This window comes from Mus musculus, chromosome 15 (assembly GCF_000001635.26).
Source record: "Mus musculus strain C57BL/6J chromosome 15, GRCm38.p6 C57BL/6J".
NCBI lineage: Eukaryota > Metazoa > Chordata > Mammalia > Rodentia > Muridae > Mus > Mus musculus.
This window is the reverse complement of record NC_000081.6, coordinates 13152279-13177637: the sequence shown is the minus strand read 5'-3', so window position 1 is coordinate 13177637 and position 25359 is coordinate 13152279. Positions and strand designations below refer to the sequence as shown.

The 25359-nt window shown below is 42.5% G+C and overlaps 1 protein-coding gene and 1 long non-coding RNA gene across 6 annotated transcripts in view; one reads left to right on the top strand and one right to left on the bottom strand.

The window, feature by feature from the left end:
* Window positions 1-1230: 1230 nt before the first annotated feature.
* Window positions 1231-25359, top strand: part of Cdh6 (cadherin 6) — a 147709-nt gene continuing 123580 nt past the window's right edge. For 2 of the 5 annotated variants that reach the window (XM_017316421.2, XM_006520018.4), the window contains exon 1: window positions 1231-4124. The gene's annotated coding sequence lies outside the window, so the exon portion shown is untranslated. The other 3 variants (XM_006520017.2, XM_017316420.2, NM_007666.4) reach the window with 2 other exon arrangements.
* Window positions 6534-22483, bottom strand: Gm46513. The gene is made up of 3 exons (XR_003951639.1): window positions 22321-22483; window positions 11322-11491; window positions 6534-9837 (listed from the first exon to the last, which is right to left on the bottom strand). It is a non-coding gene; the product is annotated as a predicted gene, 46513 (long non-coding RNA).

Sequence of the window (25359 nt, the reverse complement as noted above, 5' to 3'; positions counted from 1 at the left end):
AGTCGAGTATAATGATCAAGAGGGAAATAGCTGAATGCAACGGACATCCAACTTTAGCTACAGTGTTGGAGCTCTCCCAGGGCGGGGTCTATGGAAGCATGAACAGTTTGGGTGAATTTGTTTGACCTCATATTGAGATGTCTACGGCGCTTACAAAAAAGTGGGAATTCCACGGAGAGTTCCTGTCTCTTTTGTTTCACTTCAATAGTACTTAGAAGCCACTAAAGTCCCCTCTCACCCTTTTAATCACATTCCTGGCTCTCACTGACACATGCGAGTGCGTGTGCATTCAAACATGGAAAGCAGATGTGGGAGAAGGGCCTGTGTGTCTCAGTGAACTCTCCCCACGAGTGTTGACCATAATGATGACGTCAAACTCGAAGGAAACATGCTGTTCCTCATGGTAGCACATTTAGGATACATTTTAAATCAACGTTTTAACTCTCCCCTGCAACTGCAGTTACAGATGGCTGTAAGCCACCACACTGGGGTGCTGAGAATCAAACATACAAGACCCTAGGAGAATAATCAGTACACCTTGTAACCAATGAACAATTGTTTCAGCCCTTATGATCATTTATTGACCTGTATCATTACAAGGATGATATAGTCTGTTAGTCATCTGAAGACAGATGTAAGAGAAAGTAGATCATTCTTCATCAAAATTAATATCTAGGCTGAAGAGATGGGTCAGGTCAGGAGGAAAAGTACTTGATGCATGAGCATGGGAACCTGAGTTCAGATCTTAGAATCTGAGTCTAGGCGGACTCTTGTGGCACACAAGTAATCTTAGTGCTGAGGGGCACAGACAGGCAGGTCTTTAGGTATCACTGAGCAGCTAGACTAGCCACGCCTTGGGCACAGACAGGCAGGTCTTTGGATATCACTGAGCAGCCAGACCAGCCACGCCTTGAGCTTCACACTTGGTAGGAGATGCTGTCTTAAAAATAGATAAAGTGGAAAGCCAATAGAGGAAGATAGCAGACATTGACGTCTGACTCGCTCTCTCTCTCTCTCTCTCTCTCTCTCTCTCTCTCTCTCACACACACACACACACACACACACACACACACACACACACAACTCATGGTCTCTAAAGGGGGTTCTTATTTTATGAAACTTTACCAAAATAAGATGGGCTGTAATATCAGCTGCAGTATATAAAATAATGGCATGCCCTGGCCCTGATAAAAACTACTTCAAAGTCACCAACCTACTAAAGAAAACATGGGGGACCCGGGGAAACGCAAGCTTTTGTAAATTGCCTTCTCAGCATCCACACTCCCTAAGTATGCCTATTCACTTGGATCCTAGAAAAAGCCAGGGTAGCGATTGTGAAGGTCAACTATGCCTTTCCCAGCCCCAGCTTCTTACCCCACTCCTTGGAGGAACCCGACCAATCAACGCTATTCTAACGAAATTATATGGGGGAGGGGAAGCAAGCTTCTGGAAGTAGCCATGGGTGGCGCTGTTTGCCTTGTGAACTGAAGGGCAAGGGGTGGGGGCAGGTGTGAAGGAAGACAAAGCATCAGCAGGCATGAGGGGGTGAGAATGCCTAAAATCAGGGTACCCATGCCTTCTCAGCACCTGCTTCTAGACCTCTCAAGAGGCCCCGCAGAATCTCACTCTGGCTCACCACAAAACGCCACGTGCTGACGAGGATCTCCACATTTGTTCAGCTCCCTCGGACTAGCTAGCTTCTATGGCTCGCCAAGGTGCTCTGGTGTGCCAGAGAGCAACTTATAACAGGACTCAGCAATGCTTAGTCCCCTACCTCCGAAAGAAGGATGAAATAATCCTGGATATTTTTATCGACATGAGTAGTCATTGTGGTAAATGTCAGTAGGAAGTCTTGAGAATCACATGAAGTCTTTTAGAATAATATCCTGGGGTTGCAAACTCCTTCATGTCACTTACTGCTGCCACATGAAACTGCTCAGGAGCGAGCTGATTGTCCACTCTTAATAAAATGAGGTTGTTTAACCACCTTTGATGTGCCGCTTAATGGAGTTTGAAGGGTAATACATCACAAACAATTAAGAGATTTTTTTCCTTCGTGAGACATTAACTGCTTCGATGGATAGAAAATCTACTTCACTATGACCCTTCATATAGCATAAAATCAGTTAATTTATACATCTGTCTGCTAGAGACAATCTTACAAAATGTGTTTTTAACATACTCGCACATGTTCCGTTATTAATTTATCATCACACATGTTAGTAAATTATATCTGCATACATTTTGTGGATATACACTAGTTGGCATGTACACATTTGGGTATTTCGCCTTTTGTTCCTTCCTAGTTTTATTATCTTAGACATAGTCCTTAACCTTTACTGTGCTTTTATCAATCTATTTCCTCTGTCCTTTCTGCCAAAAAAAAAAATCATATTAGCAGAAGAATCCCATCAAATGGTCTATAAGAATACTTTGTGAGCTGTAAAGGACTGTACAGACATACCAAGGTAATCTTTCAAATTAAGAAGTCTACAACCTGAGGAATGAATGAATGTGAACCAGCTGTCCTCTCCCCCATCCCTCCTCCACTGCAGTTCAAATACCCACATGAAGAGACCATGTTCAGCCTCCTTTCTGCAAACTGCAGGCATCTATCTCCTCATCCCAAGGATGGCTTTTCAAATCTTGCCAGCATCCATGTGCAGAACATCTGGACTAAGACCGTTCCACATACAATTCTTTGAAGCACCGGCTGCCTGGAAGAAATACTTTGATTTGGGCTTCATTAAAATGCCTCAACTTCTATTAGGGACACAAAAGATTTTTTTTTCTAGTAAGAGCTCTCTTGGGAAGAAGACCGACCTCTAGCTAGTTAGATCACTCAGAAGCCAAGTGGCTGGAATGTCACTAAAGCACCATGCAATGGAAATCTTGCTGCGAGCTTGTAACATGCAGAAACAGCTGGCTTGGGTCTGTGGCTGACCCGGGGTGAAACCATTGTGGTAATTAGATTTAATTTTCTTAATCCAATAGTGCTTGACTGCAACGTGTCTGCATCTCCTAGGCAGAAAAGGCATGATTCTCCTTTAACAATGCTTTGACGTGTTTAAGACTTCTGCAGCTTAGTCCCTTCAGAGAAGTCACTTCTTCTCGAGTATAAGGACACCCATCCAGACAGCTATGTGTATCAAGGAGTTTCACATAGACGTTATCTTGCTTCAGTAACTTCCCAGAAAGATCTCAACACAACAAATACGTCTTAAATATCAATATATATCCTATTCTGCTAGTTCAGTGTGCCCTGCTATCTGCTCATTTAGAAAGATGGATCAGCCACGAAGACATTGATGAGCCCGGGGCGTTTGGATTTGAACCGCTTCTACACTCTCGGGGGCATATGACTTCATGCTACAGCTCTCTGGGGTTACCCACTCTGCAACAGCGCCAGAGCTCCAGAAGCTACAAGGGGGGAAAAAGTGTTCTTGAGATGAGAGAAGCAAAGACTGACATTCATGAATCTGTCTGCTCGCGTCTGTTTATGTTATACAGAACAGCCGTCGGTATTGTTACCTCAGAAGACCGGGGTTATTTTATTCGAGTGCAGGTCGTGCGTACTGTCTCCCCCCCAAACTGGCTCACAGCGCCACGCCGTACCATGTCGTGTCCCCGGGAATCTTAATTGCCTGGGCTATTAGAAAAGAACATCCGACCGCTGCTGGTAATTGAACACGGTGCATTTTGATAGCTTAAAAAGAAAGATCAGATAGAGTCACACAAGTTCTCAGTATGTCTTAAGCCGTCCCCCCTAAAAAATATATAAGAAAAAAGAGGAAGGGAAAGCCTGGGGCAGCGGGAGTGTTCCAGAGAGCGAACTGCTCCGGACTTCAAACACTGGGAGTCATTCTGTCAAGGGGAGGGGGCGGGCGGGGGCAGGCACTGGGCCTCTGTAACAAAGTCCTCCTCTCTTTGCTCCCTCCCACTTCATTCACTTGCAAATCAGTGTGTGCCCACAAGAGCCAGCTCTCTGGAGCCGTAACCTTCCCATCCCGAGAGCTGCAGTTCCAGCCACAGCAGCAAGAAGCACAGAGCAGAAGACCGTGGTGGAGGCAGGAGCATCCTGGGCGAGTGGCAGGGTGTCCCCAGGAGCCGGAAGGCAAACCGAGGTGGGTTCGGTCTCTGTTGCCAATGCGGGAGCTTGTGCGTGCGTTTCTTTTCTCCCTTGCCTTCTCTTTCTTCTTTATACATAGCTATTATTTTAATTCCGTAGCGTTGATGGAAGCCAATCAGAGAAAGAGAGCGGTCCTCTGCGCCGGGTGTTGCGGTGCACGGAGTTGGGAGGGATGCTCAGCTGGGAGCTGGGGTGCGGGCGGGCTTGCGCGCGAGTCCGGTTGCATTGGTGGCGCTGCTGCCTCTGCCCAGGACCGGCGCCGCTTCCCGGGGAGCCTGGGCGCCGCTCCTCCGCCGCCTGGTAAGACCGAGACGCCTAGGGTTCTGCGGGGGGTGGCAGGGAACAGTGTGGAGGAGAGAAAGCTGCTGCCGAGGTCCACTCCGCGGGGCTGGCGGAGGCGGCTAGTGGAGCCCTAGCTTTGCAAAGTTGGCTGGTCAATTACCAAGGGCGCTAGTGAGTGCCGGAGCGGTGGAGCCGTTTGGGGCTTGATTGATTTCCACCTACCCAACAATACAAGGGTCTGTGTGGTGACTGCTTGGCCTGAGTTATGGGATTTTTTTTTTTTTTTATGGCTTTGAGAGTAACGCAGAAATTAATTCAGGTAGTCGGGAAACTCTGGAATGTTCCCAATAAGGCAAACTTACAGAGATGGTTTGGCCGAGAGAACGAGCTTAAAGAAAACTGTTAGCTCGCATGTTCCTAGCAATGCCTTCAGGCTTTCATAGAGCAGAAATGCTTAGGTTGCAAGGCAAGTCCGACACTGGACTTCGAAAATGGAGCACACTGTCCAGGGAAAAGTCATGTGGAAGACGCCGCTCGCTGGTGCTCTTCCAAGGCTACACACACACACACACACACACACACACACACACACACATCTGAGGGAGAATGCCTTCCTTAGACTGGAGAGCAGGAGGTCTGGTGCGTCTGATGTGAGGTGTCAGATGCAAGAGTGAAGTCCCCAAGGCGTTCATGTGGAATTTAATGAAGGCGGGTCGTTGCGGAGTCCTATAATGCCGCAGAGCTGGGGTCACTTCCTCCTCCGTAGTTATTCGCCTGCCAAGAGTTACGGTCCATCTCGAGATGGGAGATGCTGGCGAGGTCAATGTGGTACTGAGAAATGTTGTCGCTGCTGCAATAAAATCCATATTTTATGGGAAGTTACGTGAGGGTCTTTGTATGCAAGGGGCTGGTTGCCTAACTTAACTACTACCGAGAACATTCAAGAACCAAGAAGTTTAATCACGTGGAACATTCACACATTTCTCTCTCCCACTCATTTTTTTCCTATGAAGACACTTTTTTTTTTTTATGATAGTCACTGCAAGCTCTATCGGTCTGTGTCTCTTCACTTTCACTTACTGAAGTCACACAGTGCGAACCAGAAAAGCTATTTCCTTTAACAGTGTGTCTGGGGCGTACTTCTGTGTTGGGGGGGGCGGGGGGGGGAGAATGCTAATTGTGAGCTTTTGCGGTGGTTAATTATCAGGGGCGGGTGTGTGTGTGCAAACTCCTCCCTGTGATTCTAAGGGAGCCAGAGATGTGGCCAGTTAATGCACAACTCCTCGGGAGAATGAGTAACTGCCATGTGAATGCGGGCCAAAGCTGGCTTTTTTCTTTCTGTTCTTGCTGATAGTTTTACCTGAAAAGGGAAAATCCTCGGGATTCTTTCTGCTTTGGGGGGAAGGGGGGGAGCGAGGAGAAGATAACAAACTCTCCTCCCAATTTAGCTTGAGCACAGTCCTTTGTGTAGGAGCACTTGCCTGACTCTGTGTTTGGTGTTCTGGAGAATCTGAAAACCAGTTGTGACCAGAAAGGGAATATGCTAAAGCAGATAGCTTCATGACGTCATGGAGAGGGCAAAGGGTACACCAGAGGCCATATTCTTGATGCAGAGCTCAGAAACTTAAAAGAAATCCAACGGAGAACAACTGTGTCTCACCCTCTCCCTTTTCTCTTGCTGGTATTCTAATTAACAAAGTGATATAAAAGGTAGAGAGCCCTTCTTACCCGGTTTTATGGTTTGTGCCTTACTTTGGAAGCAGAGGAAGTGATCAGGTTCTTCAGAGAGATACAAGGTAACAGTACATTGCTGAGAGAAAAATGCAGCCCAATGATGTGACTACACTATATTTGTCCACAATTTGCTGCCATTAGGAGGAAGTGGCAGGCTGGTGTCTCCAGGGGGACTTCCAGTCTTTCTACTAGTTGGCTTTTACGCCAATTTATTGCAATTATGTTTCTCAGCGCTAACTCTGCAAAGATGATATATGGAACAGGAGCATTTTCTATCAGGTTGTCTTCTATCAAAAAAAAAAAAAACCCTACCCCTGTGTCTGACGCCCTCCACCCACCACTTCTACCAGCCTCGAAAGGAAGAGCTTGCTGTAGGTGTCCTCTTCTCTCAGGAACAAGACTGCAGAGTGCAGAGTGCCTGAGACACTTGCCAACAGCTGACATTTCTAGAAAGCACATTGAGAGGGATCACAGGCCCCTTCTTTGCTGCAGCAACAAGTTAGAACAGTGACTTCTGAATGTCTAATTAGTGGTAATTGGGTGAGTGCCCCATCCCAGGATCAAAACAGAGATAAACTGTGGCGAGCACCCACCTCCCTGGGAAGTCTTGTGTGGGCTTTCTTTCTGGTTCTACCTGCTTTGTATTTGCAGATGACAATGTATTATTAAGATGACATCTTTCCAGCTGCCTCAACTTTCTTGTTTAGTGTGGAGGGACCACTCCATACCTCCAACATGTAGTTCAATGGCAACACAGATTTTGCTATAATTAGAGCCTGACTGATTTTTCTTCATAGACAAGTTAGCACTATCCTAGCAGAGCCTTAATATGTGTATCAGATCAAAGCCATTGCCTGCCACTTCTATAGTTCCTCTCATTTAAGGGACTTCCGAGGTATTTTCATAATTTTCTAAGTATGTAGACTATTGGTTATTTTAAAAGTCTACATACAGTTCCAAATCAAAGCAATGGCCAATTAATCGTGAATCTCCCACTATCAAAATTATACAACACTTTCCTATCTATTTCCCTAGAACCTTGCCAAGGCTCTACTTCCTAAATAACATTTTACTAACTAATAAGAATGAGCTTATAGTTATGACTCCAACCACTAAAGATTTCTTACCACCAAAGAAATGTTTGGAGAAAAGAAATACCAATAACTCTTTTTAAGTATCCTTAAACGTGCAGACCTTCTGCTGAAATAGAGGAGTCTAACAGTAAGACGTTCCCATTCAAATAAGTGTAAGTTTCAAAGCATTTAAGATGCACATGTGCCCTTATCTTGATCATTATGTTTCGTAATTTTTCTCTATGGTACATACCAATATTTTTGGGTGACCTTTTCTGAAAAAAAATATGTTACATTTTTTTCTTTTATTTGTGTCTATGTGTGTATGTGTGTAAATGTGTATTGTATGTGTCCATGCATGTATCTATGTGTGTGCGCGTGTGTGTTATATGTGTTATGTGTGTGTGTCCATGCATGTATCTATGTGTGTGCGCGTGTGTGTGTATTGTACGTGTCCATGCATGTATCTATGTGTGTGCGTGTGTGTGTTGTATGTGTTATGTGTGTGTATACAGGTGTGCACACCTGAGCATATGCCATGGCACCTGTGTGGAGCTCAGATCGCTTGTAGGAGTAGGTTCGCCTCTTCCGCCATGTGCCTTTTAGAGATCAAACACAAGTCCTTAGACTTGGCAGCAAGCACCTTTACCAACTGAGCCCTCCCACCGGCCCTAGATAACCCCCATCTTTAAAAGCTCCTCCTGGAACTTGAGCAAGATAAGTTCCAGAAGGTGAATCAGCCTTTTCTGCCGCCAATCTTCGGCTTGCAACTTCCAATTTAAAAATCTGCTCCAAAGTTTGAAATGTGTTGCAAATGAGATAACACCCTGCCGGAGCCAGTGCCCTTGTCCTTGCTTAGTCAGCTCGGCCATTCATTGGGGGTCCATCAGAATTAGGGTCTCATTTGTGAAAGTCACAAGCAAAGACTCAGTCGGAATTGCATTTTTCATCCTGTCTGAGCCTAACCAGTGTCTACTAAGCCTACCTCATTGCTTCACAGAAAGGTGAGAATGTAGAAAATCAAACGTTCCGTGGCTTCACTACACTGAATAATGTTCCTTTAATACAAAGTCTCAAGAATATTATGGAAATAGGAGAACTGTAGACAAAAAAAAAATTTAAACATGTGTGCACATAGGAGAGAGAGAGAACACATTCATTTGTGAAAATGTTCTACACACAAAGGAAGAATTCTAGAAATCCAGAGATATTGAGTTGATCTTGTTTTATTTTATCCTCATATTCCCACTGCGATTTCCATCTTAATTTTAAGATAAATGAGAGATTTTGGCACATTCTTTGGTATAAACAGTAATGGTTTGACCTAGTGCTTATAAAAAATTCATTTGCCTGTAGTTTTCTTTAAATTCCTCTCTAGGGCAAAGGCTCTGATTTTCAAAGCAGTCCTTTGAGAAACCTTGGATTTCCCCTCACTAACTGACTATAGCCTTTAGGATACCATCAACCACAAGGCAGGAGCAAGGGGAACCTGGGAGAAAGTGCACACAATCTTTACCAAGCGTCATCCCGTCCCTAGGCGGGAAACAGTCACATGGCTTAAGCCAAAACAGTTTGGCCCAAGGGAAGCAACTGCAGCCAGTAGTTTAGGTGTTCAAGACTAGACTGTTCAGGGAAGTTCCAAGGCTACCAGTAAAAGCACCTGCTGTATGATAATTATCATCAGAGCATCTTTGTAAATGATTGGCGGGTGTGTGTGCAGTGGGACCCGTCTCCCGTCCACATGGATTTCTAGAAGCCAGTCCACTCTGTTTCATCAGTGTCTTGACATGGGCTCTGTTGAGTGACAAGCTTCTCTAGCAGGCACCCCACCTCACTGAAAGGTCTGAGGAGAGTTTAATTAAAGTTAGGATGTTACTACTGAATATGATTTGCAGTATTTGGCAGCATAGGTCAAATGCTTCTCCAAGTAGCTAGGCAGTGTTCTTGTGGGAGAGAGCAATTTCTGAAGAGGGAGACCTCAATGCTAGCATGCCTTGAGGTCTAATTTATCTTCACCGCTCATCACTCGAGAGGGCAGTGGCTTGCTATAATTTCCTAAGTAAGCAGATCTGACTAAAGACTTTCAATAATCCTAATAAGTTACAGGAATGATAAATGGTGATTAAAAAAAAAAGTGAAGCTGAGGACATGGCCAAGACAGTGGCCATACAAAGAGATAAATTTTGCATACAATGGAACACAGGCATCAACATAGAACAAAGCGTGCCTTTCCACATAGGATCTCTTTCTTCTTCACAAGCCTAGTGCTTTAAGCATGATGGTGCCCTTAGCATGTTCTCCCACACTGCTGGTCTCTACTGTGGAATGCAAACCTGAAAATCAACCTCTGAAAAAATTACCACCTAAAGGAGATCATCAAGCCTGAGTTATAAATTAACCCAGTGAGTAATTTTTAAAGAGGTTAGAAATTCATCAGAATCATGGAAGTGTTTCCTTAGTATTTTAAAGACTAGCAACTCTCTTCTCTTCTCTTCTCTTCTCTTCTCTTCTCTTCTCTTCTCTTCTCTTCTCTTCTCTTCTCTTCTCTTCTCTTCTCTTCTCTCCTCTTCTTTTTATTGTCCTAAAAGCCAAACAGATGATTCTGTACTCTCTGGAGACCTGCAACCCAAGTACAAAATACTGATTCAGGCAAAACGTCTTATTCATTACCCATTGGATCTGGTAAAGTGAATAAAAGACCTATCTACTAAGGTAGCACCCTAAAACATCTCCACATTTGGTACAGAGAACTTTTAAACCCATAGTATTGTTATTTATATGTATAGAGCATGGGGTTTAAACACATTCACACACACATACACACACACACACACACACACACACACACACACACACGAGAGAGAGAGAGAGAGAGAGAGAGAGAGACAGAGAGAGACAGAGAGAGACAGAGAGAGACAGAGACAGAGAGATTCAGAATATATGTTTATTTATTTGTTTATTTATTTATTTACTTTATGTATCTGAATGGTTTTGCCTGTGTATGCATGTGTAACACATACATGCCTGGTGCATACAGAGGTCAAATAAAGGCATCAGAACTTCTGGAACTGGAGTTATAGATGGTTTTGAGCTGCCATGGAGTCTGAACTTGGGCTCTCTGCCATAGCATTGAGTGTTTTTTAACAGTTGAGCCATATCTTCAGCTGTTAAGTGAAGAATTTGTATATGCCCAAATAATAGTACTAATGAATTAAGCCTTAATGGACCTTTCTATAACGTTATGCTATGCCCTATTCATTTTACTTTACTTTTGTTTGACTGCTTGGTCTTTTTGAGACAGGATGTTGCTCTATAGCCCATGTTATACTAGAACTCACAGTATAGCCCAGAATGGCCTCCATTTTCAGCAACCCTTCTAACTCACCCTATCTTGTACTAGGATTACAGCCATGAGCCAGTGTGCCTTGCTAAAATGTCAGTGTGGGAGAGGGGTCTTTTGGTTGTGTGGGGTTTAAACCTTGAGTCTCATACATACCAGGCAGGCCTACCACTGACAAATCTCCCTGCTTTTTGTGCATTTTGCATCATAAAAACCCCACAGGAAGTCAAGAGGGAACTCTAATACTTGTTTTCCCTTTAAAAAGGCTTTACTCAGCCCTTTTTAGTTTGAATTTCCAGGGAATTTCCCTTTGAGCCAAGCACTTAATGAATGTGCTGTTAGCAAATACTTGTGATGTCTTAAAGTTTAAAGTGTGACTCTCTCTGAGAAATACTGAACAGCAGAGGGCATGGGAATGGTTTGATTATTTTGACCAGAGCAGGCTAAGGAAGATGTTTCTAGGTTACTCAATTTTTAGATTGCGTTTGTAACCACGCATTAGAGTTTATAAACGGTAGAAAAAGATGCATAGGTGGGCTGTTTGTCTGAAGATAATCATGTCCTCCCGCCATCGGAGACAGCATCACTGATTGAGAAAGTAGCTATCACTGATGGTAATGAACTGCCCTGGCCTCCCAGTATCTAACCACATCAGTCGGTATCATGAGGATAACGTCCCAAGGCAACTGGGATGCTGAGCTCGAGCTGAGTACGAGATATTTTATCGGGGTTGGGATAGTCACTTGGTTGAGAAAGCACTTACTGTGTGCCCTTGAGGACTTCAGTTCAGTCTCCAGCACTCATGTAGACAGTTGTGCATGGTCAGGACTGTGGTCCCAACATCAGGAAGCAAACAGTAGATCCTGGTATTTCACTGGCCAGACAGCCAAGTGTAACCAGAGAGCCAGAGATCCCAGCATAGGGACACAGTATCTGGAAAAACAAGACGGGTGATGTCTGAGGGATGACATCCAAGGTGGACCTCTAAACTTCACATGTGCACACACTGAAAGAATATATTTATATCTTTCCCTACGTGATAAGTAAAGAAAGTTATTTGCTTCTTTTATAACTATCACTATATAGCATTTGCTCTTAATGACTTTAAAAAAAAAAGAAAGAAAAGAAAAGAAAAACAAACAAACCAGCCAAAAAAGCATGGTCTTCTGGAGCCCAGGCTGGACTCAAGACCCTCAGGCATCTAAGGATTGCCTTGAACCCCTTCTCACCTACCCCTACCTCCCAAATGATGGGATCACAGAAGGCATGCGCCACAGCGCCTGGCTCGGGACTATGCGCCAGATTCCTCTCAGACTAACATTTCCTACGCATACACATACATACAAATCCACAAATAGCAAAGGGAAGAGAGAATGGTGAGAGTGGGAGGAAAAAGCTCCCTTAGCAACATGGCTGTTGCGTGTGACTGACATGGGTGGGTCACCATTCCTCTCTGGTCTCTTGATTGCTGCTTTTACAAAGTCATGTAGTACATCCAGTCTCTGAAGCAGGTTTGGCGTCTGATATACAATCAGATGGCGGGAGGCATGAGAAGATGCTGGGAGGCTGAGTCCCATACAGGCCATTTACATAGGAGATAGCTGATAACCAGGGGGTGAAAGGGGTTTATCTGCTGATGGGCCACAGTCATTTTGTTCTTTAATCTGGCCCGTTTGTAGCTTGATTTCTAGTCATTGGGTGTCATTTCTCTTTGCCATTTCTACTTAAGTTTAGCATTTAAAAAAAAAAAAAAAAAAAAAGAGGAACCACATCTGTTGCTGTTTGAGTTCCGCTGAGGTGCAGGCATGACAACTGACTGATAAAAATAAGATTTTTGTGTTCCTATGTTTTTTTTCTTCAAACTCCTATTGCCTGGAAAAAATTTTAATATCTCCGTCAAAGTTTGGCTCTGCGTTTGGGTACCACTGATGGACTTTGGAACTCGCTTTCTTTGTAACAGCCTGATGGCAGTTTGGAATGATCCTTATCCAGATAAATGACTCTTCCAGATATTCAAAATCAAGTGTTCATCCTTCAAAAAGTAAATTTACTGCTTAGTGATCAGATATGAAAAATAATGGCAACCTTTTCTGTATTTCATAAACCTCCATTTATTCTATTTTAAAAACTCATACGATGACCTTCCTTTGAAGTTAAAATGTCAGTTCTTTCATGAAAGTGTATGTATGGATAAATTATGCTAGGTTTTGCCTTGGCAAGATTAAAATCTGGCGAGCGACTCAATGTCAACTCTTCCCCCTTTTAAAAAATAAAACTGTTAATGTCCCATGAAACCCAAAAGCCTTATGACCAATGGATTGTATAATGAATGTCTTCAATTGAAAAATGAAGCCTCGTTCACTTCCTTCTTATATGGATGAGCAAAAAAATAAAAGCAACTTGTAATTATAAAAGAGACAAGAAGATGAGCTATACAAAACCATTGAACTAACAGGTATCCCCAGGTCCTATAATTACAGCATACATGGAGACATAGCTCAGTGTTAGAGCTCTTGTCTACAGTGAACAAAAACCCTAGGTTCAGTCTCAAGTACAGAAAAAAAAAAAAGCCCTATAGATACTAAGTCTAGTATTTGAAACCAAAGTGATCTTTGGCTATATTAACATGTCCTCTAAAAATATGATTTTCCAAGCGGATGGCTAGAATGTGTCACAAACAATTAATTTTTCCCACTTGATTGTATAATGGATTATTCAGCAAGCAATGACAAGTTTTAAATTTATGTCTAATCTGATGCGCAAGAGCAAACACAGCTCATCTTAACCAAATACATAATAAAAGAGATGGCTTTTTTTTCATGAAAATAAGCTTCATATACTTGTGGACAAACAAACAAACAAACAAATCTCTAAAATGTTGCGTTGTATTTTAATGTATGCATTTTTACTTTAAAAACTGACGGCCCTCCAGGGTATAATATAGCTCTCATTTGTGAAAGCAAGTGTATCATGTTTTTAACCACAAGACTAAAAAAGAATTTTATTAATCTATCACCCATCTTGTAAAAATGTTTGAAGCTGCTCAATTTCACATTCAAATGAAATGTACTGAGTTCTCCCTAGCAACATGGGCTGATTTAACACCGATCAGGGCAGTATGTGGTCAGACTAAGAAATCACCAATGCAAAAGACAGAGCTCTCCATGACTGCTATATCGCTGATGAACCCTAATGTGGGCCACATCAAGCTACTGTTTCTCCTAGCAATTATCCTCAGATTAGACTACTTGCTTAAAAGTACCTAGTTGGGATTTTGCCAGTGTTTCATAAAGAATTAATTCTACAAGGGAGCCTTTTGATACACGGATGCAGCCAGCTTCACTCACTGGCTTCACTCTTCTTATCAAAACAAGAGATGTTTGGAGCTGGTCCCAATTAAACCAGCCTAAATGAAGTAGGATCACTTACTTACTGCCCTCGAGAGAAAGACACTCTAGTCCATCACCCGCATATACCAAAATGCCAGCTGTGCCTTCATAGGAGGCCTACTGACCAACCTGTGAGCTAGTTTTGAAAGGAAATGGAAATCTGCCAGACATAGCTCCTGTGTCTACACTAAAAACAAACAAACAACTGTAGAATTTATCTTAATCATGTCTCCCCCTCCCCCGGTTCCTCCCAGATCCTCCTACCTCTCTACTCACCCACCTTATCCCTATATTCTTTCTCTTTAGAAACCAACCAACCAGACAAAAAGCAAGAAGCACACAAGCAAAGAAACTCTTCAAAGACACAAATACAAAATTCAAAATAAACAAACACAAGACCTATAAAACAAAATTATGTCCAAACAAGGAAAAATAAAACAAAAATGTTTACGAAAACACCATTGAATCTATTCTGTGTTGGCCAGCCTTTCCCAGGGATGCGGCTTGCCCTCCAGTCTGGTTAATGCACTGTCTCCAAGACAATCCTTGGAGAAAACTGATTTTTCTTTTGCCATTGAGTATCAATTGCTAATAGTGTCCTCCCAAACATCTTTAGAAGGAGCACTGTAGTTTATGAAACAAACAAATAAACAGCCCCCCCAATTTTGAACTGAACTTCAATGGATACATATTTTATGCCCTGAAAAATAATGAAGTCATTCCACAGATGGCCACACAAGAGGACTGGGCATGGTGTAACATGGATGCTAAAGACCAAAATCACCACTTTCTCCCCAAAGAGCATGCCAAATGGACAGTGGCTTTATTTAAAACACATAGTTCAGGGCGGCATAAGAAAATAAAGTGCTCTCAAGCAACTAAATTTAATGTAATCTAATGAAAGAGTTTAATGTGGTGGACAGGAAGAGAAGACACTGTTGAGAGGTAGAGCGAGATTAACTGAACACTCTAGAGCCAAAGGTGTATTTGCACCCTGATGCTCTGAGCACATATAGATCATATGCCTGCTTCCCTATTTGTCAGCACTGTAAAATGAGATTGTTTTTTGTTTTGGGGTTTTTTTTTTTTTTTTGGTTTTTGTTGTTGTTGTTGTTGTTGTTTTGAGACAGGGTTTCTCTGTGTAGCCCTGGCTGTCCTGGAACTCACTTTGTAGACCAGGCTGGTCTCAAACTCAGAAATCCGTCTGCCTCTGCCTCCCAAGTGCTGGGATTAAAGGTGTGCACCGCCACGCCCGGCATAAAATGAGATTTTTAAATGGGATGACCTTTCTATCACGGTGGACTAGAAATATCAGTCACAGAAGACAAGGGACAAAGTCTCCCTGCTTAATAATTAAGAAACATGTACTAACATCCATGATGTTCTGAAAAGGTACTTTAAAACCAGGAGCGAAATTTTGGACTGTGTTAAGCTCAACAATTCAGAAAAGCAGCCAGGAGGCTCCAAGTGCTAAGGAGATAGATGCTGTGCTTGTCAAATACTTTCCAATTTAAGTTTCACCTGATTGACAAGTGTTCCTAAGAATGATATTCAGCTGAGAGGTTTGGGAAAATTCATTATTTGACTCTTTCCACAGCCAAAGCCCTCCTGATACAAATAGAAGATGCTTTATGGAATAGATAAATGTAGGTTAGGGGATATGAGAAAATGGTTTTAAAATATTGCCTTGCAGTCACGGGATCAGAATTTTAGGACCAGGGCAGCACTAGGGGTAAGGGCTCAGGAAATGCTTGCTGCATGAAATTCACTTGCAAGCTACAAGAAAATTCTGTTTTTTTATTTTCTTTAAAGCTTATTGATACCAGTGGAAATGTAATTTTTCGAGCCTGTGCTGATGACTTAATTTTTAATAACGGACTACTCTTTAAGAGAGTCTATTTCAAAGGGAACTCCATCAGTGGTGTCTTGAGAGCCACAGAACTGGAGGTTAACAGGCTGCCCAGCCTTCAGAATGAAGCCACCTGACCCTCTCTTGGCAGACTTCTTATTAAAGTTGGTAGTACATGTTGTTGCCTGGAGCCCGATTAACAATTTATGCTTTCCTAAGCAGATTATGAGTCTGTCATTCTAATTTATTATTTTTAATTCTTAATTTGTGTTTGGAAACATAACATATTTCTAAGTTTGTGCTTTTAATACAGAAGTATGTATTTGAGAAGTCAGACAATGTAAACAATGTCTTCCTGAGAACATTTACCTTTACAGATTTAGTGTCCATAGGTAGACTATTTTTTTCTCCGCAAATAACTAAAACAACTGCGTTCTTGGTTAGGACACGACTCTTTGCCTCTCATTGGAATGACCCTCTGCTCTGCTTCTCAAGAGAAAGGTAATTGGAAGGAGCAAAGTATATAATTAGCAAAAACTATCACTTGGAGCGCATTAGCACTTTAAAGATCATTCTAAAAAACTAAACTCAAGACTGAGTTAGAGGCTGTCAGGCTTCCTGGCTTACAAGATAAACCTGGGAAGAAATCACTTTTGTGCTTTGCTCCAGAGACCCACTGCTGGTGCTTACAAGGTAAACGTTATATCCAGTGCTATGTTAACCTTACACCATTTCACCCACTGTGCTTAATATGCAAATACATATATGTGTATATATATATGTGTGTGTGTATATATATATATATGTGTGTGTGTGTGTGTGTTCAAATAATTATATTCAAATATATATTCAAATAATGAGTGAGTGTATAATAAATTAGATAAATGCTAGGTGATGATGATAAACACAGGTAGATAGATTCACATGTATGTATCTCAAATACAAAAGTAAAAATCATACAGGTTACACACACATACACACACAAACAACAAACATACAGAAAAAAAAAACCTAACTCAAAAACAGTAAAAAATAAAACAAAAAACAAAACTAAAAAAAAAAACCCTCCTCCCTCTGCACATCCCTCAGTCAGCACGCTGGTCTGTTCCCTCCTCCCTCTGCACATCCCTCAGTCAGCACGCTGGTCTGTTCCCTCCTCCCTCTGCACATCCCTCAGTCAGCACGCTGGTCTGTTCCCTCCTCCCTCTGCACATCCCTCAGTCAGCACGCTGGTCTGTTCTCTAAGTTGGACCAACTCATCACAGCCCAAATCCACCTATTTCAGCCTCACCAAGGCCCTTTTTGCTTTAGGCCCAGCTCTTCAGTTTAATTTGAATCAATCTTTTAATCACTTATTGTTGTTCCCAAGGGGAAGAAGGCAAGAGCATCGTTCATTAGTTAATTCATTCCATAATATTTACTGAGAGCCTCTCTGCTCAGTTCCGGAAGGACAGGTAGAGGTAATACACACACCAGCCATGTTGGGGAAATGGGTTTTATTCCTCACTCTCTAACTAAGGCCAACATTCCGTGCTTCCCACAGAAAGCCTCGGATGGTGGGGTTGGTTGTCTATTCTCTCTACATTTACATCCTACAGGAATACACACCCTGCCTTCCCTCTTGAGTAACATTATGACTAGCACCGCTTCTATTTGTTTTCAAGTTTGTCTTTTGACATCCTGCCCAGCTCCAAAAATAGCATCATATCCATCCTCACCACCAAGAGCCCAATATGGTTTTAGGTTTTTGACAGTATGTCTCAGAATATTTTCATGGTCTTTCTTTTTCTAATCTCTATCATTTCTCCAATAAATGATTTTTCCATCAAAATAGAAATACATTTTATCAAGAAATTATTTTACACAAAAAAACTAGAAGAAACTGAAAATTTATGATGAGTGCATTTTATTCAATTCAATAACTATTTAATGAACATTTAATACAAAGGGTAGTGGCACCATATACTTTGGCATTAGGTTGGTTTCAGTAGGTATTCAGTATTTAATATGACTTCAAAGTCTTTCGGGAAACTTGTGAAAGAAATAGACAGAAATTATGTAGGAAATAAATGGATCACTTTGTCTTTTGGAGTCATAGAAGGTGGAGACGGTCTCACTTCGTACAGAGGCTGATCCAGGACTAATGTGCAGCTCATGCTAATCTTGAACTCATCGCTATCCCCCCTGCCTTATTCCAACATGGGTCACCACACCTGGCTTGAATTGGCTCATTTAGTCATGAAATAGATCTGAATGGCCATTGCTAAACGTGGAATTGAATATGCAAAGCACAAAGTCAGTGCATGTTCACCCAGCATGCATTGGTGCAGATGTCTTAGCTGCCGATTCCCCACCACCACCACCACCACCACCACCACCACCACCCCCATACCCTTGATCATCTTCATTTGGATGGATTTCTCACCAGAGGAAAGGTCATGTCTGCTTCTTCTCCGACCTTTTCCTCCCCTCCACACTTCCATTTCACTCGCATGTTCTCTTCATTGTCTATCCTTCCTCCCAGTGTAGCTGCCCTGCTCCCTCTTCAGGCGCCTCCACAGGCCTGTCTGCCTCACCTACTGCACCTTGAGAACAAGGCCAAGTCATATTTCTAGCTCTTAAGATCTCACAGTGCTTTTGACAAACAGCAAGAACTCATTAAATGTTGGTTGCAAGAACAAATGGGAACTGCTCATTATGGAACTTTGGGCTACATTTATACACTTTTACATTATTCATGTTGGATGTTGGCTTCTTTTCTAGTAATCTGATTTCCTTCAGATGGTTTGAGAGGCTGATCCATGCCAGTCTTCTGAGCTGTCCACAGAAGCACTGATCGTAGGCTAATCTCCTCCTCTCCCTTCCTCTCTCCCTCTCTCCCTCCCTCCCTCCCCTCTCCTTCCATCCCTCCTTCCCTCCCTCTCTCTGCCCTACCCCAAGCCTACTTTCTCTCTCTCTTTCCTGATATGATCTTGGTGCCTTTGACCAAATATCTGAAAAACAGTTACAAATCCTAACTGAACCATCTGCTAGCAGAATAATTGAACATCTTTTCTGAAAGTTCTTTTCTTGAGTAGTAAGTCTACCCCCAAGGTGTAAAATGGTTGCATTCTTTATTTCTGTGCTCGTGTTGGAGACTGGCTATGTTATTTTTCCTCATAGGCACAGACTAGTGTGATAAACCTGGGCTATCTTTCGGTTTATTAGCCACCCACGGCCATACATCAAACCAAATCTACAAAAGCATCTGGAAGTCCCTTACGTATGTGTTTTATGAGCATGATCATTTTCCCTTCCAGTTCCCACCTGGTAAATGTTTCTTGAGTTATCGTAGGAGGTCAAATACCAGATCCTATATGGCTTTGTTGTAACCTTGAATGGAGCTGTGCAGAAGACACCCAGTCCAACTTGACTGATTACGTAGTCCTGTTCCATTCCTCAAGTGGCAGTCAGTGCATAGCACAGGACCCTCACGAATGCCTCTTGGCACCGAATACACAGCTCAGCCCTGCTCCATCTTGGCATAGCAAATGTTTCATAAGGTTATGAGAGAAAGTGAATGAGATTCGGGTGGAGTTCCTTTATCCTTCCGTTAAATGTGCCATCCATCAACCTGAAGGCAAAGGTACCCAAACAATTTTAAACTTACTAAACACTTAAGCCAAGAAATTAGTTTTGTTCTGTATCCGTAGATTTCCCGAACTAAATTAGGCACTATATTTCCTTCAAGCTAAGATTTTGGTTGCATCCGACAGCTGTAGTAAATTGTAACTTTCAAGAAAAGGGCATAGAAATGTTGGCACAGAGGCCTTGGGACAACCATTCCGGGTGATGGTTTTTGCCAGGGGCACCTTCCAGTGAGTGGCACTTTCAATCAGTAATATTATTCATTAGCACAAGGAATCTAAACTGGCTTAGTGAACTCTCCTCCCATACCTGGCCTCCCAATGTCAGATAAATACAGAAATTAAAGGATGTTTGGAAGCAACTAAGTTAGCTGAAGTAAAGAGGAAACCAGCACTTGGCACTATCCACAGGGAAGTCCTCAGAAAACAGGGCTAACTCGTGTCCCAGCTCCTTCAGGTGTGGTGTGTTCCGTCTGCGTATTAGGATGCTGTGGGCCCCGAGAAGAGAAAACCTCTTCTCAAACTTAAGAATAAGTGAAATGATGATTTTTTTTTCCCCCAAGAAAGTCCCAGTGAAGTCGGCTCCAAGACAAGTGACAGAAGGAACAGCCCAGGGTCACTCTGTCCACATCCTGCTCCGCACAGCATCAAAGTATTCCATCCAGTGATTTCCTTCAGAGTTTAAAATGTTTGCTGCCAGCAACTGAAGTTATAAGCTTCCTTATTCCTGCCTAGCTGAGGGGAGTGGGGGAAGAGAGACATTTCACAATTAAAGATTAAGGGTAATGCCCCTTGGTTCTATTGAACCAACTCAGGGCACGTGCAGACAACTCTCCAATACGATAATAATTTCTGAGAGTTTTCTGGGTGCTATTTCTGAGCTAAAGATTCTACATTTGTAATCAAGTTCTCCATGAGGTGTGTCAAAGACGGTGTTGCTGTGTGTGAAATACCAACCTTAGGTAAGTGGGGGATTCAATGGCATAGGTTTGACAGACCACAGCTTCAGGGATAAAAAAGAGCCGGCCCACCTACCCTTTTCCATGAGTGACGGTTACCTGCAAAATGGCAATTTATAGCAACACTTCACCACTCGAGTGATCTCTGCTTCTATCTTTTATTTTAGTCGGTGCCTGAAATGGGTTTTTGCTCTGTTTGTTTTGGGAATAGACTGACTAGAAATACATCACTGTCCAAAAAGAAAACATTGTTTTTTTCGTCTAGGGATTTGAGGCTTAACTAGCTGGAAGGGAAATATAATTTCAGTTTGTTCTCATAGGCTCATCTAGAAAATAACCTAAAGAGATTCAAAGGACACCCCAGCCATGTGAGCACTTTCTTCTCTCAGAGGCTTGAGCCAGAGCTTTAGCTTTTTCTAGCACGTTCTGTAGGGTTTTCTTAAGCAGTGTTTTTGCCTTGAGCTCAGTCCTGACCACTGAAGCTTTGAGAAACTTGAAAAAGGTGTCCTTTAAAAATAGCACCAGCAAACAGTATTCTTTTTTTTTCCTCATACTATAAATATCCCAAATCCATCTTATGGAGGCTTTTTTTTTAACCCTTTGGGGCATTATTTGAAAGACAAATGAGATGAAATGTAGATGCTTGTCTGAGTCCAAGTCAGAGCACTATGAGAAATAATTACAAAATATAAAACAGAAGGGTGCTGAGTTCTGCCCTTTGTGTACTGGGTAATTCCTGGCAAAAGTGGAATTCTTGAGTAGCTTTTAGCAAATGTGTTTATATGGATGTGATGTATGCTGCACAAAAGGGTATTCTCGAGATGAGTAAAATCAAAAGAGAGATTCTTGCTCTTATTTGAATTCCTTAGAGCCTCTGCAACTCCTTAGGTTACACTGCAACAAGGTGTGTTTGCCTCTGTGCAAACATAGTTAAAATAAAATGTTTTTCAATGAATTCTATAGCAGAATTAGGAAACTATGTCCATCAAAGGGTTCCAAAATAGGAGCTGTTTGTGAAATCTGGAGATGGGGATGGGGCCATCTTTATCATAGTACTTTGTGTGACAAAGCAAGTCCCAGAGGGACGCTATAGGAATAGTAACTGCCCTGTAGATGGGTACTCTATATTGTGAGGGATGACTAAGATAATGTCAGAAAGGGAGAGCCCCATCATCTCTCAAGGATAAGATGGAAGGCTATTGAGGGAAACAGGAAATGAACCCTGGCCTGCATGTGCACACAGATGTACACATGTGCACACATGTCCACACATACACACGCTAGCAAGCACGCACACATGCATGCACACACACAATGACTTTCGCACTGTGCCTAGCATCTAAGAAACGCACCTGCCCCAAAGTTAACTATTTGCTACCATTATTACCATTAGTGTTTTCCAATTTTCCAATCCACCAATCAACTTGGGGCATTTATAAATCATCTTTCAGGCTTTTAAAAGGATTCCATTCCCTGGAGTGCTCCACCACATTTTTTTTAACATTACAACTGAAGTGTTCGACTGACTAGGGGGGCAAGATGCCCACAATTCTGCTCCCTGGAGTGTGTTTGGGCTGACACAGCCACTCGCCAAATGCAGCTTAAATTCAGAATTTCCTCCGAGCATCTTCTGCCCTGTTCCCTGGAAATCGCAAGGCTGGTCTTGTCATCTGGACTCATGGAGGTGTGAACCAACCACAGCCAACATGAAGTAAGAACAGCAGCTGCAGATTCGTTTGTGAAGAGTTTGTTATCTTGGCCCGTGGTAGTACTCTGGCCTGTTTCTCAGGCAAGCAATCACATGGTAATATCAAATGTGCATGGCACTCACTGTGAGTAGAACACACACACACCACACACACCCCCCACACACACACACACACCAGCTTTACTACCAACTGAACCCTATGCCCCTGGATACCCCCTTCACTCCCCATACCTCTTATTTTTCCAGTGGTCATTCATTCCTTTACCAGTCCTTCCTTCCTTCATTCTTACTTTCAGACAGTACTTGTTGCTAGCTCCTTCATCCTTACTTTCAGACAGTACTTGTTGCTTGCCCATTGTGAGGTAATAAAGATGGATTCAGCAATGAGCCTGACATCTCCTCCCACAAGAGTTTTGTATCTCCAGGAGAAAGCCTCAGAAGGAATAAGCATTCTGAATGCATCGTCCTCAAATCAGAAAACACTGGAGATAAGGGCTGATGGGAAAGGACGTTAGAACACAAATAGCGAAACTGCAGAACGAAGGATGTAGTGCACCGATCAGAAAAATCTCCCAGGAAGCCTGAGTGGTAAACATTCAAACATGAGGCAGATTGTGTTTGCTGCAAAGGTGAAGGGCCTAAAGTTAAAACTAGATCCCCAATCCACACTCAAGGGAACTAGCTGTGGATATCTCTGTCCTACGTGGAGTTCAGTTAAAAAACATGTCCTGCTCAACTTGGGACCTGAGGAGTGATGTGGGGGACAGGGAGGTACTGGTATGCCGATGGGTAAGGAAGAGCAGCAGACAAAGAAGCAGTTGGGTGTGTACAATAATAAATAAATAAGTAAACAAGTAAATAATAAATGCTACTTAAAATGGTTTACACAGGATGTGAGTGTAAGTCTTTTCAATAGCCTCTACAAGTCTCTGTTGAAAACTCTTTAGGAGGTATTTTCTTCTTACCTGCTGGACTGTCAGTTGGCAGATGCCTCTGGAAAGGGGGTCTACTTTCTACAACACGCCTAAATAATGTCGGTTAAAAAAAATACCTTTAAAGCGATTTGCTGAATGGCACCTCGCTCTCTGCACCTCGCCCTCCCCAGCCTTATCTGATTTGCCAATTACTTCCTGCAGGAATCTCCCAAATTCTCTGACACCCGTGCTGACATAACTTCCCATCCTGGCAGGCAACTGCCAATTCTCATTGAAAAATGATTACTAAACATTTCAGCACCAGCTCGAAGGAAGAGCCCCCACCTCTGCCCACAGCCCTAAAGGAAAATGCCATTGTTTCTCATCTACAAGGACCCAGCCCTCTGCTTCAAATCTCTGCCCCGACCCTCCACTGAGTGGCTGCTGTAGTGGGTTCTGGAACAGCACACGGAGGGGTGGGTATTGTTAAAAATCTATGGCCTTGGGAATCAGAAAGATGCACAGAAAAGAATCTTTGCCAAGGGCGGGGGGGGGGGGGCAGGGAAACCTGGCCAGCAGGCTGGGAAAAAGCCAAACACACAGTACAGCCAATTCAGAATGAGGTCGTGGGAGCATGTCAAACAACACAGCCATTCTTGTTTTAAACATTTTTTTTCAGGATTAAATTCTGCTGGCCATTTTCATACATCCTAAGGAGAACAAAATACTATCTACATGTTTTTTAAAGGCATTAATTAAGTTTAGGCCTGACACTGAAGAGCAACAGTCTCTGACCTTAGCCCCAGCCTCCAACTAGGGAATTTGGATAAGGCTAATGGCTGTCGTACAATCAGATCTGTGTCACTTATTGAATATAGGTCAAAGGATGACTGCTCCCTGCAGAAAACAAAAATAACCTTTCGAAGACACCATTTGATATTAGCATAAGCCCATATGCTTAGGTTCAGAAAGACATTAGGCTGAATCTAAGAGGAAATCATATCAGGAGGAAAACACATTGGAAGCCGAGGTATTCCAGCGGCGCATCTGCACCTCTGTAAGCTTTGATTTACTGACCGGAGATAAATCTTGACCTGAAATTAATGAAAAACGGTGAGCATACCCTGATAAAGTTTTGGAAATGCGTATGAATTTGAATCATTCTTTCGGCTACTATCAAAATGTTTTAAGCACTCTAGTCCCTCCAGGAAATCCAATTGAATTGGTCACAGATATGAATGGTTAGATCTAACTTCTTGTATCCATTTGGTACTGTGGTGCTGTTGATCAGGAGGTCTCTTAACCCATTTGAGACAAACCAGCAAATCTTTCCCACTGTAATTCTCACTGAGTAGTCTCTTGAGTGGTGAGAATCATCAACTTTAATATATTTTCAACCATAATTGTGAGCAAAGTCCTTTTATAAACACCTGTCAGCTACTTATTGATGCTGTGTGTGTAGGTCAGTTCTCTCTGTTTGAACATACTTAATGCTTTTTAAATCCTTTAACTACCGTATCACTTACAATTAGACCCTTACTGAAACATAATAACCCTGTATGGTTATAGACTCTGTTCAACCAGGGTTCCAGTCTGGTTGAAAGTTGAAGCCTTGCAAGAACTCATAACATTTTCTTCCATTTTCTTCCTTGTTTTGACTACTCATGCCTTTAAGAATGCAGTGCAGAGAGTAGGTTATGAGGTACCACATCTACTCAAGGGGAACAACTGTTAGCTTGGGTACAATTTGGTTCTACCACGCAAGATAAATGTCAATTAGACCATATCAGTGCTTTAACAGAGATGCCTAATATGTTCAACTTCTGACCAAGTTCGGTAAATTGAATCTATGCGTGGTGTGCAGAAGACGGTTGACTTCTCCCAAAGTGGTGGGTCCAGCATTTGTATTTAACTCAGCAGCAACCAAGTCTGAGAATCAGTGACCTCATCTGCACATTCACTGTCAGCTTAGCTTGATGAAGTCATCCAAATCCTTTAGCTTCAGAGTCCTCCATCTTTAAATTATTTTGAATGTCAAGTGAGATTGGGGCAAAAGCCTTCATATAGTTTATGGCTCGTGGTTGACCATCAGTGTATCGAAGGCCATTTTGATTACTATTCCCAACCTAAGTATATGTATAAGGAAAAATGTGATCCTCCCAGAATATTGTGAAGACAGAAAGAGAGAACAGAGGGGAGGGAGAGAGGCAATAGGAAGAAGAGGATGGGGAGGAGACATAGAAACTAACAGGAAAATTAGCCAGCTTGTTCAGAAAATCAAATCTGTTTACCTTGTTCAATACCAGGTAGAAATGTTCTACACAAGTATAAGGTGACCGAAAGATCTACAAATTGT